Here is a 16656-nt window from a genome sequence, read left to right on the forward strand (position 1 = left end):
GGGGAAGGAGACCCCTTTTCATCTTTAGAAAATCTTTATGAGAATGGTCTATACCTGCATCAAGCATAATTGGTAAAATCAAAGGATATGAAAGTTTTCTGATGAAGAAACCCAAACAATTTATAGTCATATGAAAAAATCTCTAAATCGTTATTTGTCAGAGAAATTAAAATTAAAACATCCTTGAGATATCACTTTATACCTATCAGTTTGGCTAAGATGATTGAAGGGGAAAGGGACAAATGTTGGAGGGGATATGGAAAAACTGGGACGCTGATTCGTGGTTGGTGGAATTATGAACATTTTGGAGAGCAATCTGGGATTATGCCCAAAATGTTGTTAAATTGCCTATACCCTTTTACCTAGCAATACCACTACTAAGTCTATTTCCAAAGACTATTAGGGGAAAAGGAAAAGAACCTGCATATTCTAAAATATTTATAGCAGCTCTCTTTGTGGTGGCAAAAAACTGGAAATTGGAGGAATGGTCGAACAAGTTGTGGTATATGAGTGTGTTGGAATGCTACTATACTATAAAAATGATGAGTTCAATAATCTTTAAAAAATGGATAGATTTGCATGAAATAAGGAAGAGTGAAATGAGCAGAACGAAGAGAACACTGTATACAGTAACAGCAATATTGTTTTAAGAACAACTTTGAGTGAATAAATCATTTTGACTATTATAAATGCCCAAATTAACTACAAAGGATATATTCAGGAAGATGCTATCTCCATCCAGAGAAAGAACTGATAAATAGAAGTATGTATGGAATGATTTTACATATGTATATTATATATATTATATGTGACACACACATATATATACACACATATTTGTGTCTAATGGTAGCCAGCTCTAGGGTGGGACTGGGTGGGGAAGAGAAAAAAAAAGAAATTTGCATCATAACTTTATCATATATTTAAAAGGAATAGCAATTTGAGCATAATAGATTTTCAGTTTCATGTGCAATCATCTTTTTTATTATACTGTTATAGAAATGCTTGTTTTATCCCATAAATTAAAAACAAAATATGTAATTTTTAAAGTATACTTGACATGTATGTGCATAAAATATATATTATCTATATAATATAAACATGTGAAGGGAATGCTCTTTATAAAGGATGTTCTAAGGTAGATTATATGTATATAATATACATAATATATACCACATAACAAACTAATGTAATATACTAATATGTAGTATATTATAATAAAATACAATATATAGTATATAGTAATATATGTGGTATATATATCCCTTTATAGTATGTATAGTATATATAATACAGATATATTAATTCACAGCTTTAGCCTTATCCATATCTTCAGAAAGCTTTCATTTTTCCCCTGATGAAAATTATTTCCTTTTTGTGTCTTTAGAATACACACATACACGCATGCACACACACACACAATTCTATATATATGGCACAATGATAGAGTGTTGGGCCTGGAGTCTCCAAGACTCATCTTCCTGAGTTCAAATAGTGGCCCTGGGCAAGTCACTTCACCCTGTTGGCCTCAGTTTCCTCACCTGTAAAATGAGCTGGAGAAGAAAATAATACACTACTCCAGTATCTTTGCTAAGATTACCCCAAATGGGGTCATGAAGAGTTGGACATAACAACAGCTACAAACAACATATATATATAGTATGTGTATATGTATACACACATATATTAAGTTGTCTATATCATTATCTTAGTTCACAGTTGGAATAAATATACACACACAGAGTCAATTCTTGTCATTCATGGTATGTAAAATGCTCTATAAAGTCACCGTGAACATTGAATTAGCGAATACTGAACTAGGCCTCATCCTAACCCTTACTCTCCTATGGGAAATGCAGGTTTAAGGTTCCTGTGAGCCTCTGGTTACAATATTTACTTCAGCATTGTCCAGAGTGGAATCATGGATAGATCAGTAAATTTCCTCTTCCTTTTTTTTTTTTTGGATCTACGACATAATTGTTTCATTAGCACTGAACTTTTAACTAGTAGTACTGACTTGTGCCTGAACAAAGCTTATCTTATGCACATATTTTCTCCATAAGGCTCCTCTCAGCCTTCTTGTGCTTAGGAACATTAGACAGCACTCCATTACCCCCAAAAGAAAAAAATGCGCAAAAAAAAAAGAAAACAAACCCATGGCACTAAATAGATTGTGAAAAGGATACTCATTTGCAGTTTAAAAGCTAAAACCTTATTTAGCCTCAGCTAGGAATGTTCACACAGGGCATCTCAAACTTTTTTTTTTCACTCTGTATATCCAAGAATTGATTTTGGGGTCCCAAATAAATTTTGGCAAGTAGGTAAATTTACAAATATGGAATCTGAGAATAAGGATATGCATGTCTCTGTGTTGGGAGCCTCCAAAGGAAGGTATGGGGGAGGAGAGGTATTAGACTGACAACCAAAGTGAAGGTCTACAGAGTCTTTATGCTGACCTCATTGCTGCATGCCTGTGAAACCTGGACAGTCTACCAGCACCCTGCCAGGAAACTGAATCTATTCCATCTGAATTGTTTTAGGAAGATTCTGAAGATCACCTGGCAGGATAAGGTTCCAGACATTGAGGTCCTTCCTCGAACTAAACTGCCAAGCATTCAAACTCTGCTTCAGAGAGCGCAACGCTGATGGGCTGGCCATGTTGTTCCAATGCAGAACATATGCTTGCCAAAAAGACTGTTTTAAGGCCAAGTGTTCATGTGGTGATCAGAAGAAGTCATACAAGGACACTCTCAAGGTCTCTCTTAAGAACTTTGGAATTGTTTGTGTGACATGGTAGACACTGGCACAGGACCTCTCAGCATGGTGTGTCCTCATCAGAGAAGGTGCTGCGCTCTGTGAGCAAAGCAGAATTGAGGCATCTCAAAGGAAACTCGGTATGCGCAAATTTGGAGAATCCACCTCAAATGTTCACACAGACTATTTGCGCCCAACCTGTGGTAGAGCATTCCGAGCTCGTATTGATTTGATCAGTCAGCGTCAGATACATTGAAATGTGACTTTAGCATGTTGATGTCGTTTTGGTCCTTTTCAAGAACTAAGGACAACAACCAACCAATATATGCATGTGTGTGTATGTGTGTGTGTGTGTGTGTGTGCATATACATATGTATATGTAGGATAAGCATGGGGTCTTATACGCACTCTAATAAATGTAATCCCAGAAAGTTTAGACAACAGATTGAATCTTAAACAAAAGTGTAAATTAGGTGGGAACAAATCTTCAAATCAATTGAAGATTAAAGTGCTTTGATCATTGGATAAAGACAGAGGGAAGCAGCCTAGCAAATATATTACTGTGATAAAAGAATTAGATATAACCCTGGGCCTATTATAAGAAAGGAAGCCTACTATGTACCAGGAGGCACTGTGCTAAGCCTTTACGAATATTGTCTAATTTGATTCTCAAAACACTCTGGGAGGTAGGTGCTATCTTTATCCCTATTTTATAGTTGAGGAAACTGAGGCAGACAGAGGTTATGTGACTTGTCTAGGGTCACACAGCTGTCTGTGTCTAAGTCCAGATTTGGAATAAGTCATCCTGAATCCAGACACTACACTACCTAGCTGCTTTTCAAAAACAGAAAGATAGTTTGAAGTTCAGACTAGTAGGGGAGAAGTTCCAACCAATTACCTGAGAGGGGCATTGGTTGGAAAGTATAGTGGGAAGGGACATGTTAATTTAGGATAATCCATTTCCATTTTGTTTTAAACTTCCCTTTCGTGAGTTAGCAGTCATGTAGATTGTTTTTCTATAATAAGATAAGGGCTTCAGTGGTACAGCTTGGCAATAATGTGTTCCCTAAATTTGTTAAACATCTGTCTTAGTGAGTACTGGTATCTATGAAATATTAAAATCATTCAGTCGATAAGTTTATTAAGCACTTATTATGTGCTGAGCACTGGAGATACAAAGAAAAATAAAAAACTGTTCCTGCCTTCAAGGAGCTTACATTCTAATGAGGGAGAACAACATATACCCAATTAGATACATATGACATAAATATGGTCCAGATGGAAGGCAGCTTTAAAGAATGTTACTATCACCTCCTGAGACTAGAAAAGGCCTCCAGGAAGGTAGTAGTTGAGGGGAGAATTAAAGAGAGATGATAGACAGATGGAAATATAGATGATAGATAATTAGATAGATGATAGATGGATAATTAGGTGATAGTGGATAGACAATTATATATCAAATAAATTAGATATTTAGATAGATAAATTATTAGATTAAAAAGAACTTTTATTAATTGTTTACTTTGGGTCAGGCACTATGCTAAAGCACTGGAGATACATATAGAAATAAACAAGACAGTTCCTGCCCTCAAGGTGCTTACATTTTAAAGAGAGAAGTCAACACATAAAGGGGTGCTAAGGAGTAGGATGGGAAGGTACCATGATAGAGAATGGCATAGATTGTATGGCTAGATAATATAAAAGACTCACCTACCAGAGCTTCTTGAAACAGAGTGGACTCCTAGTTTCCGGTAGGGAAGAGATGGTCAGAGAGTGCGGCCAGGGAGGGGATACTGTAGGAAGTGTTGAGGTATTCTGACAACTTCCTTTTCTGATCCTGCATCTCCTTGATGATATCTTTATGCACAACTCATAAGTCATCAGTGATATACTGCATCATACAACTATCTGTTGTCATTTGAGTTACAATTTGGATGAAGGAATTAGATTAAATAATTTCTAGGGTCCCACAGGTTCTAAATCCTATGATACTATTTTATTGGGGGATCAAGGGGAAGAAGGGGTTGATTAGGGGAGTACTTGGTCAATTTGATGAGTCCCCTAAATCAACTAGATGAAATTACAGAGAGAAGACTTTTTCTGGAAGGACATCTCCCATTGGGATATACATGCACCTTTCCCAGAAGACACATGAAACTCTTGATTATTTTTAATAGTATGATCATTGACTGAGAGTTAGTAAGGAAAAGGCTCTTGGAAAAGAGCTGCCTTTTCCTGTGGTCTATAAAATCAAGTGGTGAAATAGTTCACTCCTTTTCTTTTCATGACCTTCCTTTCCCTTGGACTTCCAGACTAAAGCTCATCAAAGGGGGTGGAGGGGAGGGTATTTCTTCCCCCTCGTTCCCAGGAGAATAAAATGGAAATTGGCAGGAGATGCATATGGCAAGTTGCCTGTACTTGCCCAGTGACCTTGATGGATCTTGAGTTCCTGGATATCTGACTTTCTTGTTTCCTTTTTTGAGCAAAAGTCAGAGACTAGAGAGTTTCCGAGAATGGATATTTCTGTGCCTTGGAAATTACCTTGTGGGTAATCATGTGTTCAAGAGTTCTTGAATTCAGAAGTTAAGTGCCATCCTTCTAGGAAGCAAATTTATTCAGCACCATGCTCCCTTAGAGAGGAAGAGAACCACTGTCCTGTCACTAAAGGACTAAAGTCATGCCACGAAGGAAGAAGGGAGAAATCTGGACCTTGTTCAACCTAATATTGCCATGAGTTGGTGAGAAAGTACAGGCTAGAAGAAGTATGTGTTCATCAGTCCTCTAAAGTATGTTTACATTTCAGGGAGTCTAATGGACAGTTGAGGGTAGTTAGGTGGCTCAGTGCCAGGCCTGGAGTCAGGAAGACATCTTCATGAGTTCTAATCCCACCTCAGACACTTACTAGTCATGTGATCCTGGGCAAGTCACTTCACCCTGCTTCCTCACTTGTAAAATGAGCTAGAGAAGGAAATGGAAAACTATTCCAGTATCTTTGCTAAGAAAACCCCAAATGGGGTCACAAAGAGTCAAACACGACTGAAACGACTCAGCAACAACAAATGGGAGATTTGGGTTGTTTTATGTTTCTTCATTTATTCATGGGCACATGTGAATCCTTTGCATCCTGTATTTTTTTTTGTGATGGTTAAAATGAAGATTGTTCCATATCTTATGCTAGTATTGTTCATCAAGTGCTGATATGTGAGTTGGGGAACTTTTGACCCACACTTGAAGAAACCTAGATGTAAGGCTAGAAGACCAACTGAGAGGCTATTGCAATAATACAGACAACAGTTGATGAGGGCTTGATCAAGGTGGTAGCTATAAAAGTGGAAAGAAGGGGCCATATGGAAGAGAGATTGCAGAGGGGGAAAACCCTCAAAATATGGCAACCAATTGAATATATGGGGGAAGAGAAAGTAAAGGATTGAAAATGACACTGACATTGTTGACCTGGGTGATAAGAAGGATGGTGGCCTCCTTGATTGAAACAGGAGAGTTCAGATGAATAGTAAGTTTGGGAAGAGAAATAGAGAATAAAGAGAAATAGAAAAATAAATTATTTTGGACATTTTGAATTGGTGATGAATTTGGGACATCCAGTTTGAAATATCAAATAGGCCATTGGCAACTCAAGCTTAGGAGACAGACTAGATCTGGATATATAGACCTAGAAGTCATCTGCATAGAGGTGATGCCTGCTTCCATGGGGCATGCAAAGAGAAGATGATGTAAGACAGACTTTGGGGAACTCCCTTCCTCTAAATTGTCCTATCTCCCCTAAAGGCCACAAAGTCATTGCAGTTCAATACTGCTAACTGCAAAATTTTTTGAGCTAAGCCTAACTCAGGGCTATCTGGGAGTTCAGACTTGGGATTAGAATAAAATGATACATTTGCAAGGTCTGTCTTTGTTGTTGTTGAGTCATTGCAGTCATGTCTGACTTTTTGTGTCCCTGTTTGGGGTTTTCTTGGCAAAGATACTGGACTAGTTTGCCATTTCCTTCTCCAGATCATTTTACAGAAGAGGAAACTAAGGCAAACAGGGTTAAGTGACTTACCCAAGAACACACAAGTAAATGCCTGATTTGAATTTAGGAAGATGAGTCTTCATGATTCCAAGCCTGACACACTAATGATTATCAGACCTTTAACAAAAGTAATTTCACTAAACAATAACATGGAAAGGATATTCAGCAAGGATACATCATTGGTTAATAGTAAGAGCTAGAATTTATTCAATTGTTTTAAGATTTACAAAATGCTTTATAAATATGATATCATTTGACCCTCACAAAAGCCTTGGGAGATAGGGGCTGTAATTATCCTCATCTTACAGGTGAGGAACCCAAGGCAGACAGAAGCAAAATCACAGGGTCTCACAGCCAATAAGCATTTGAGGTCACATTTGAATTTAGGTCTTCTTGACCCTAGGCTTTCCATTCTATCCACTATGCCACCAGATGCCTCTAAAAAACCTAGGTGGGTGGCAGTGAATAGAGCACTGACCTTGGAGGACCTGAGTTCAAATCCGGCCTCAGACACTTAACACTTATTAGCCATGTGACACTTAACCCCAATTGCCCTGCCCTCCCCTCTCCAAAAAAGGCAAAAAAAAATTGGGGGCAGCTATATGGCACAATGAATAGAGCACTGGCCCTGGAGTCAGTAGGACCTGAGTTCAAATTTGGCCTCAGACACTTGATACACTTACTAGCTGTGTGACTTTGGGCAAGTCACTTAACCCAAACTGCCCTCCAAAAAGCAAAAAATAAACAAAACAAAACAAAACAAAACTAGGTGGGTGAAGCTTCTCTCCTAGCCTTGGCATTTGCCATGGTGGAGCACCTTGGTCATCAGGGTGTCAGGATTGAGGAGTGCCTGACATCTGTAGAATGGGTCTAATAATAACTCCTGTCCTGCAGGGTTGTTGAGGATCAAATGAGAGAATAATTGTAAAGTGATCAGCATAGTGCTATTTTTATTTATTTTTTTGCTTTTTTTTTTTGGAGGGGGGAATGCAGGACAATTGGGGTTAAGCGATTTGCCCAATGTCACACGGCTAGTAAGTGTTAAGTGTCTGAGGTTGGATTTGAACTCAGGTCCTCCTGACTCCAGGGCCAGTGCTCTACTGCACCACCTACTTTTATTAACTCTTAATTCCCTGGACCAATTAGGTCACAAGAAGGTTTCACTGACTTTTAGGGGAAAACTGGCCTTGACTACGTGGAGTAGATGCTTCTCTTACTACCGTTGTTGACCTGCTGTTGATCTGAGAACTGACCAGAGGGCATACTCTTTGTGAACTCAGAGAGCAGAGTAGGCGTCCTGCCTTGTGTAGAGTAGAAGTCTTCCTCAGAGATTTTTTACATTTTGGTTGCCCCATCTGACTTGTCCCTTATTTACCTCCTTCTCCTTGGCTCCCTGAGGGAGTTGATGTGGTGGAAAGAACACTGGATTAATAGTCAGATCTGGATTCTAATCCTGACTGCATATGCAATTTCACTCTCTGGACCTCTTTTTTCTCTTCTGTAAAATGAGGTGGGACTAGATGAAACAGCTTTAATTCTAACTCCTTTGGGAATGTGAAAGCATATACAATAGAAAGCATGACAGGTTTGTAGTCACAGGACCCGAGTTAAAATTCTGACTTGGCAACCTGTGTGACCTTTTTCAAGTCACTTAACCTCTGGACCTTGTTAAGTTGTTTCAGTTGTGTCCAACTCTTCATGATCCCATTTGGAGTTTTCTTGGCAGAGATACCAGAGTGGTTTGCCATTGCTTTCTCCAGTTCATTTTACAGATGAGGACACTGAGGTAAACAGGGTTAAGTGACTTGCCCAGGGTCACACAGCTAGTATGGATCTGAGGCTATATTTTAACTCAGGAAAATGAGTCTTCCTGACTCCAGGCCTGGCACTCTATTCACTGTGTCACCCAGCTGCCCCCAAACCTCTGGACTTACATTTTGCTATGTATAAAATGAAGGATTTTAAACTATACATGCAACCTCTAAGGCTCCCTGCCCCATGTTCTATATCTATTGATTTCTATGAGTCTACACTGCTTCTACCCACAGGGTGAAAGCTGAGCTTTCCCTAACCACAAAAGAAGTATGTCTCTCACCTGGTTTCTAATTCTGAATACCCTAGGGTAGAAAATCATACTCACAGATTCCTTCTCCAACGTTTCATGCATGTGAAATTTGTCTGGGAATGAATTTGCAGGGCAGGCTTGAAGGGCAAAAGAAGTAGGCAAAAGGGAGGAGACATCACAGTAGGGAGACATGGAGCCTGAGTGGGTGTGTATCAGGCAGCCAGCCCTTGTCACACCCATGTTGCCTTGGTACCAGGGAGGGAGGGAGAGGGAAGAGTAATTATAGATTTTGTTGCCTGGCAGCACCTTCAGTCCTACCCACTTTGCTTTATTTGGGGAGGGGGGAAGGGGTGTTACCCATGCTCCCATCAGTTTTAGAATTAGGCGATGGGCTGGTGCACACCCTCCACCCCCATCCCCCCAATCATTTTCCAGGTTGTCTCCCTCAGTCGCCTTCTGCATTATTCCAACTCCCATTGAGCAAGGTGGGAACCAGGATTCCCTTTCTTTTTCTAAATCCTAGAGACAAAGCCTAAGCCCTGAGCCCTGGACTCAATCCTGATACTCTGCTTCTCAGCAGATGGTCAGTCCCTGGTTCCTGACTTCTAATAACTCTCCCTCCACGCCCCGTCTGCCCCCAGCCCCGTCCCTCATCTAACTCATACACTGTTTAACATCCATCCCGTTGATGTCCTTTACATACAAGAAAGCATGAATAGAGTCTAACCAAACTTCACCATAAGGTCAGGAAACTCTCCCTCCCTTCAATTTCACTTTGCCCATTTATAACATTCTTTCCCATTTGGAATTGATTGGCCTTTTGAAATACTGATCTGCTTAACACCCTACCTCACTTCCTTGATCAATAAACTCTAGTGGCTCCCTATTGCCTCTAGGATCAAATAAATATAAACTCATTCTTTGGCTTTTAAAGCAAAATCTGACCCCAACCTACGTTTCTCGTCTCATGGTATATTATTTCACTTCCTGCACTCTGAGGTCCAGTCGAACTGGCCTGTTAGGTGCTCCTCCCACAGGACGGTCTAGCCTGCATCTCTGCACCTTCGCATTAGCAATCCTGGAATGAACGCTCACCTTACTCCTGTCTCTGAGACCCTATTTCCTTCCTAACTGCTCAAGCACCAAGGCTCTGCTCAATGGTTAGAGTTTTTTCCTGATCCCACTAGTCCACTCTCCTCCCAAATCAACCACGTATATATACATGCATGTATATGTATGCACACATACATGTATGCACACACTCACAATTGCATGCATGTTGTATGCACATTTGTATGTATATATTGTATTGATATGTATTTGAATATTTACATACCCCGTATATGTATAGAGTAGATACATACACAGTATATATGTATTGTGTGTGTATATATTATATATTATGTGTATGTATGTGTGTATATATACATATGTGTGTGTGTATATATATATACACTGTAAAAAATTATCTCTAATCATTATCTTGGAGATGCAGAACTTCCCCCAGCCCCCTTCTTCCAAAGCTCAGTTTTTCTTAAGAAGGACATTACTGACAATGAGATTGCATTGATTCTCCTTATCCTCGTCAAACCCCAACCCAAGTTCAGAAGTAATTTAATCTAAGGTAGGTAAATCCACTGTGTTCTGCCCAGGCTTGGATGGTGATGAATTCTTCCTTCTGTATAGCCCAAATCCTAGGCGTGGTCTGATTAAAGAGGCGTTTCTTCTGTCCAGAGCTAAAATGATGATGGGGTGATATCAGACCCTGTTGAAAGGGTATATAAACTGTGCACCCTGACCCCAAAATGACCTCAGTTCCAACATCATAGTTCCCATGCATTCACATCACCAGCTTTGAAAGAAATAAAACAACAACCTAATCATGTTTGTCTTTCTTAGACCAAACACAGGGTTGACAACACATATATGTATAGACAGATATTCATATATAACGAGTCAGTCTGTCTACGTCTCTTCCTCAGGGTTCTGGAGGTACCCCTGAGGGGCTGAGGTGTCTTTGTCCCAATGCTACCAATTTGAGCTATTCTACTATGGTCCCATCATTATAACTGCCAGTGACTGGCGTCTCAGTTTAACCAATCAACAAGCAACTTTTAATCAATTTAATGAATCTATTAGCTTTTATGAAGGAATATTTACTTCAAAGAGATAGCAAGAGCAAAAGTAAAAACATTTCTCTCTCCCCCCAACTTCCCAGGTCTCAGGGGAACACTCACTCTCTTCTGCACTATGTCCCAGGGGAGAATGGTTTTAAATGCAATGTAGTTTTTGTGTGACATTGGTTTAAATACAAATGTAGCACTGATGTAGGTTGAGTCCTCATCTTAGCCTCTGCTGGGCTGAGCCCTGAAGGTCTCCCCACTTCTGGGGGCACTGACTGACTGTGAAATTCTGCCTAGACTCTACTCCTGGATCTTGGGTGTCTCATTTTCCTGACCTCTTTACAAGACTGTAGCCTCCATTCTCTTTCACCTGCAAGATCTAATGCTAAGGCAAAGAATGAGATCCTTCTTCAAGGGGAAATACTGGTCTCAGAAAGAGACAGTCCAAGACAATGGTGCTCTGGTAGAATGTTTAACAATCACCCCCAGGTGGAGGAGTAGGGGGAAGGGGAGAATGTATACAGGTCACATTTTTAAATTTAATCTGAATTATTAACATTTTTTCCATTACTTTCTTTAGTCTAGACAATGAACAAAACAAATCAGGTCCTGATTTGTAGCATTTGCCAATTTGCAAGATTTAAGTGTTTATACTGAAAATATACTAAATAATAATTTATAATTGTTTATAATAATCATTACGTTAAATGATTATTTATAAGTATTATTGCAATTATTATTTATAATAATTATCAGATTGCATTATTTTGTTATATTAGTATATACGTACTATATATACTAATATATATTTAATGTTAACAATGCAATAGCATGTATTTGATACATTTAACAATTGACTCTTGTGAGCCACTAGGTGGCAGCACCAGATAGAGTACTGGTCCTGGAATCAGGAAGATCTGAGATCAAATTTGACCTCATTTACTACAAGCTCAGTAACCCTGAGCAAAGTCACCTAACTTCTATTTTCCTCAATTTCATCATGTATAAAATGGGGGTAACAAAAGCATCCGACTCCCTGTTGCTGTGAAGCTCGAATGAGAGTAATTATTGTAAAGCGTTTAGCACAGGGCCTGGCACACAGTAAGAGCCGTATAATTGTTAGATATCACTATCTCATGAGCCAGTGTGAGCTGGCTCCTGCACAACCCTGCCCCAAGGTCTCTCCCCATCATTGGAAAGCCATCAGTAGGAAGAGTCAACCAAAGGGAATAAGTCTATCCAAGAAAAGGGCAGCCTTTTCCAAGAGGGGATGAGGCTGGCTGGGGCTTTTTGCATGCCCCCTAGTTCCAGCTACAGTCTCAGCCCAAGAACTCCTGCTCACCACTTATTTACAGATGCTCCAAATCTCTTTAAGATTTGACATGCCAGGGGTGGCCAGGTAGCACAGCGAGTAAGAGCACTGGCTCCAGTGTCGGGATGACCTGGAGATAGAATCCTGGGCTCAGATACTCAGCACCACACCCAGAAATAACTGGCCATGTAACCTTAAGCAAGTTACTTAACCCTGATTGCTTAAAAAAAAAAAAAAAGATTTGACATGCCATCAAAACTCTGCCGGAGGCAGATCCCAGCCTCTCCCATGTGAGGTACTAGAATGAATCTGCATGTCCTTGTCAGTTCTGGGCTTAATGGCTACTCCCCTATTACATGCAGGTAACTGGTTATATACCTGTCATACCCCCCTGCCCCCAGAATGTTAAACTCCAAGAGGGCAGAGTCCATTTCAGTTTTGCTTTTACATCACCAGCTCCTAACACAGCACCTGGCACATAATGGGCAATTAATACTTTCAAAATCGATGAATGAACCCAAGACAAGTCAAGTCAACCAACAGGTCAGAGTATCTAAGTTTTGAGTTATCTGTTTTCAAATGCTACAGTGGATAGTGCACTGGGCTTGGAGTCAGAAAGATTCCTCTTTATGATTCCAAATCCAGCCTCAAATACTTACTAGCTGTGTGACCCTGGGCAAGTCACTTTACCCTGCCTGCCTCAGTTTCCTCATCTGTCAAATGAGCTGGAGAAGGAAATGGCAAACTGTTTCCCCATCTTCATTAAAAAAACCCCAAAATTGGTCACAGTCAGACACAACTGAATAATGACAAAATTTCCGTCTCCTGGGACCCGACTTTTGTCAGTTTACCTATTAAATTGCTGCTCTTTTCATTTGAATTTGTTATTTTCTCTCTTTTTAAACCTGTTCTCTCTCTTTCCTTTCATTTTCACCTGATTTGTATTCAAGGTTGGCCATTTGCTTACTTATGTCTGCTGGCCTAGAGGTCAAATATTGAGAGCTGGCAGAATCTTAGAACCCTAGTTCAACTGCCCTAATTTTACAGAGGAAGGAACTAAGGACCAGAGGCTACAATACTTGCCCAAGTTCACACAAGTTATTAGGAGTAGAGTTGAGATTCGAACCCAAGTTCTGTGCATCCAAATCCAGTGCTTGTTCCACATGAGATAGTGAGGGGAAACAGTAGATGGAACCCTGGGTTTGGAGTCAGGAAGACCTGAGTTCAAATCCAGTCTCAGACACTCACTAGCTGTGGGACCCTGGACATGTCATTTAATCTGTCTGCCTCAGGTTCCTCAACTGCAAAATGAGTATAATAATAGCACCTACCTCCCAGGGTTGTTGTGAAGATCAAATGGGACAATATTTGAGAAGTGCTTAGTACAGCACTTGGCACATAGTAGGTGCTTAATAAATGCTTGTTTCCTTCCTACCACATACTTGTCATATTATTTAGGTTGGGAAGGGCCCAGTCATGGTTGGTTGGATTTTTTTTTTGAGGCAATTGGAGTTAAGTGACTTGCCCAGAGTCATATAGCTATTGCATGTCTGAGGCTGAATTTGAACTCAGGTCTTCCTGACTTCAAGGCCAGTGCTCTAGATAGGTGCCACCTAGATGCCCTCAAGATACAGCTTTTTTTTAAAAAAATAAAATATGGAACGATCCATGAATTTGCAACTCATCCTTGCACAGGGAAGAGACCATGCTAATCTCTATATTATGCCAATTTTAACATAACATGCTGTCTAAGTGAGCATTATAAAGAGCTTTTAATACCTTAACAATGAACTTTATAATTGATCCTGTAGGTAATAAGGAGCCACGAGAATTTACTAAGTGGGGGGATGGCATGGTCAGACCTGAGGTTTAGGAAAATCACTTTGGCAGCTAGCAGTGGAGGAGAGAGGAGAGTGGAGATATGAAGGGCTTTGAAAAGTTCAAAAGGGATTTTTATGATCATTATCATTTATGTAGGCAGAGTCAGAAGCCATTTACAGTATTTGCTGTACTGTGTGGCAGTGCCCACCCAAAAGCATCCACCATGCTTCTATATTGTACAATATATATTTTATATTATACAATAGTATAATGACTTCTATACTTTCCTACTTGGCCTGAAATTTTTATTGCTGGACACATTTGTGCATTACACATCAAAGGCAAAAGCTGTGTGACACCCTAGGATTTATTATTATTTGACAGCTGACTGCTGCTGTGGTTCAGGAGTCAGGAAGACCTGAGTTGAAATCTGAGGCTCTGTCTGGACTAGTCTTCAAACCTCTCCCAGCCTCAGTTCCCTCACCCACGAAATGAAGGGATGGTATCTCTGAGGTCCCTTCTTGCTCTAAGTCTATGGTACGAAATTAAATTATTTTGATTTCTTCATCTGTAAAACTAGTAGAGTTCTAAGGTCCTGCCAGCTCTAAATACTTGACCTCCATTCCAGCAGTCATGAATGAGTAAGGTTATGCAAACTGTCTTCATATCCTTATTCGATCCTCAGCAAAGTCATATACTTAGGATTATATTTTGCGATGGGTGGAGTCCCATATGGCAGCCTTGTCATCAGAAGGTTTCCTGATTGGCTGTGACTGAATCTAGGTTAAGGGCAGCTAGGTTGCATCACAGTGAGCAGAGTGCTGGGTCCAGAGTTAGGAAGATTCCTCTTCCTGAGTTCAAATCTGACCTCAGACACTAGCTGTGTGACCCTGGGCAAGTCACTTCACCCTGTTTGCCTCAGTTTTCTCATCTGTAAAATGAGCTGGAGAAGGAAATGGCAAACCACTCCAGTATCTTTGCCAAGAAAACCCCTAAATGGGGTCACAAAGAATTGGACATGACTGAGTGAAAACAATAGCTTCTTTTTGTCTGACTATGTTTAAAAAACCTGCCTCTGTCACTCTCTACATGATCCTGGGTAAATCACATAACTTTCCTGAGCCTCTGTTGTCAGTTTAGTTGAAAGCCTTTTAGATTTTTCCTATAGAGATGACCCCCTTCCATATCCTGCAAAACCTAGAGTCAGGAGAACCTGAGTTCAAATCCTGACTCAGTTGCTTACTAGTCATGTGACTCTGGGCAAATCTCTTAACTTCTCAGCCTGGCTTTCTTCATCTAATAAAATGGGTGCCTTATAGGATTAGTTCTAAGGATCAAATAAGATAATACATGCAATGTGGTTTGTAAATCTTAAATTGCTATATAAATGTTAGTTATTGTTGTAGTTACTGTTGTTGCTGTTGCCTGCTTTGGGACACTCGAATTGCTGATCTATGGTTCTGAATAGAATGCACCTTCATCTCTCAAAACCAGACCTAAGGGTGGCAACAAGGCAGATAGACATAGGTCTCCTTGTACATTCTGAAGGTATGTGTGTGAATGAATATGTACCCAGTGATTTAAATGCTAACAGTAAACCCTATAATTAGATCACAGGGAGGTGTGGCTCTGGACTAACATACTTACCTCAGTCTATTATTTCTGAATTTCCATATTCTCTCCCATCCCCCAATATGCTCCAGAAGGTGTACTCTTGTGGTCTGGATGAGGAAGGGGATGAGTTGCTGAAAGGGGATATACGTGTTAGGAACCATCGCCTGGAGATGGTGGCAGAGCAAGAGGGAAATGTGTATTAGCATTCAGGTACAGCAGATCCTGGGCCCAGAGATGGAAGAGACAGGTGAGAACTAAGGGAAGCTGGTTCTTATGGATTCAAGTATGAAGCTGGGAAGAGGGGGGAGAGAGAAAGAGAGACAGAGAAAAGACAGAGAGACAGAGACAGACAGACAGAAAGAGAAAATTCCACTTTAGGGAGATGGAAAAGATCCTGGATTTGAAGTCAGAGGAACACCAGAAACTGTCTTTGAATGTAGGCTTTGGTACTTAATAACTGTGTGGTGTTAAGTAAATCACTTTCCCTCTCTGGGTTTAGTCTCTTCTGAAACATTAAGGGATTGGACTCAAATTCCTTCTAGTTCTTGATTCTACGGTCCTATTGTTATGCGCCAAGGGTTTAAACTCGGGTCTGAGTAGGAACGGGGCAGGGTGGGGGGAGGACAAGGATTTCAAGTTTGACAGTGCACCCAGGAGCAGGAGAGACTTGTAAGAACTATCTCTGCTTCCATTGTCTCCCCAGTCCATGCCTGGGAGAGGACTGAGCATCATTCTAAGGACCAGTTATGGCTTAAGGGAGTACAGTGTGAAAAACTATAGCTACTGCTAAGAGATAGAGAAGTTGGAATTCAAAGGAAGGGAAGCCAATCACAGAATATACTGTAACAACCTTCAGTCTTAAAACAAACACCTATAAATGTACAGACTCTTTCCTCATTAAAATGCAAAGTCCTTGGCTGTTTCAGTTATATCTTAT

At 40.2% G+C, this 16656-nt stretch overlaps 1 protein-coding gene and 1 non-coding gene across 2 annotated transcripts in view; one reads left to right on the forward strand and one right to left on the reverse strand.

The window, feature by feature from the left end:
• PNPLA1 (patatin like phospholipase domain containing 1) overlaps positions 1-16656 on the forward strand; it is a 153245-nt gene that overhangs the window by 78585 nt on the left and 58004 nt on the right. The window lies entirely within an intron of this gene.
• On the reverse strand, positions 13935-14044 carry LOC138150349 (U6 spliceosomal RNA). The gene has a single exon (XR_011165557.1). It is a non-coding gene; the product is annotated as a U6 spliceosomal RNA (small nuclear RNA).

Source organism: Petaurus breviceps, unplaced genomic scaffold (assembly GCF_028583685.1).
Source record: "Petaurus breviceps papuanus isolate PSGF00001 unplaced genomic scaffold, PetGlider_PUasm1.0 90865, whole genome shotgun sequence".
Classification (NCBI taxonomy): Eukaryota; Metazoa; Chordata; class Mammalia; order Diprotodontia; family Petauridae; genus Petaurus; species Petaurus breviceps.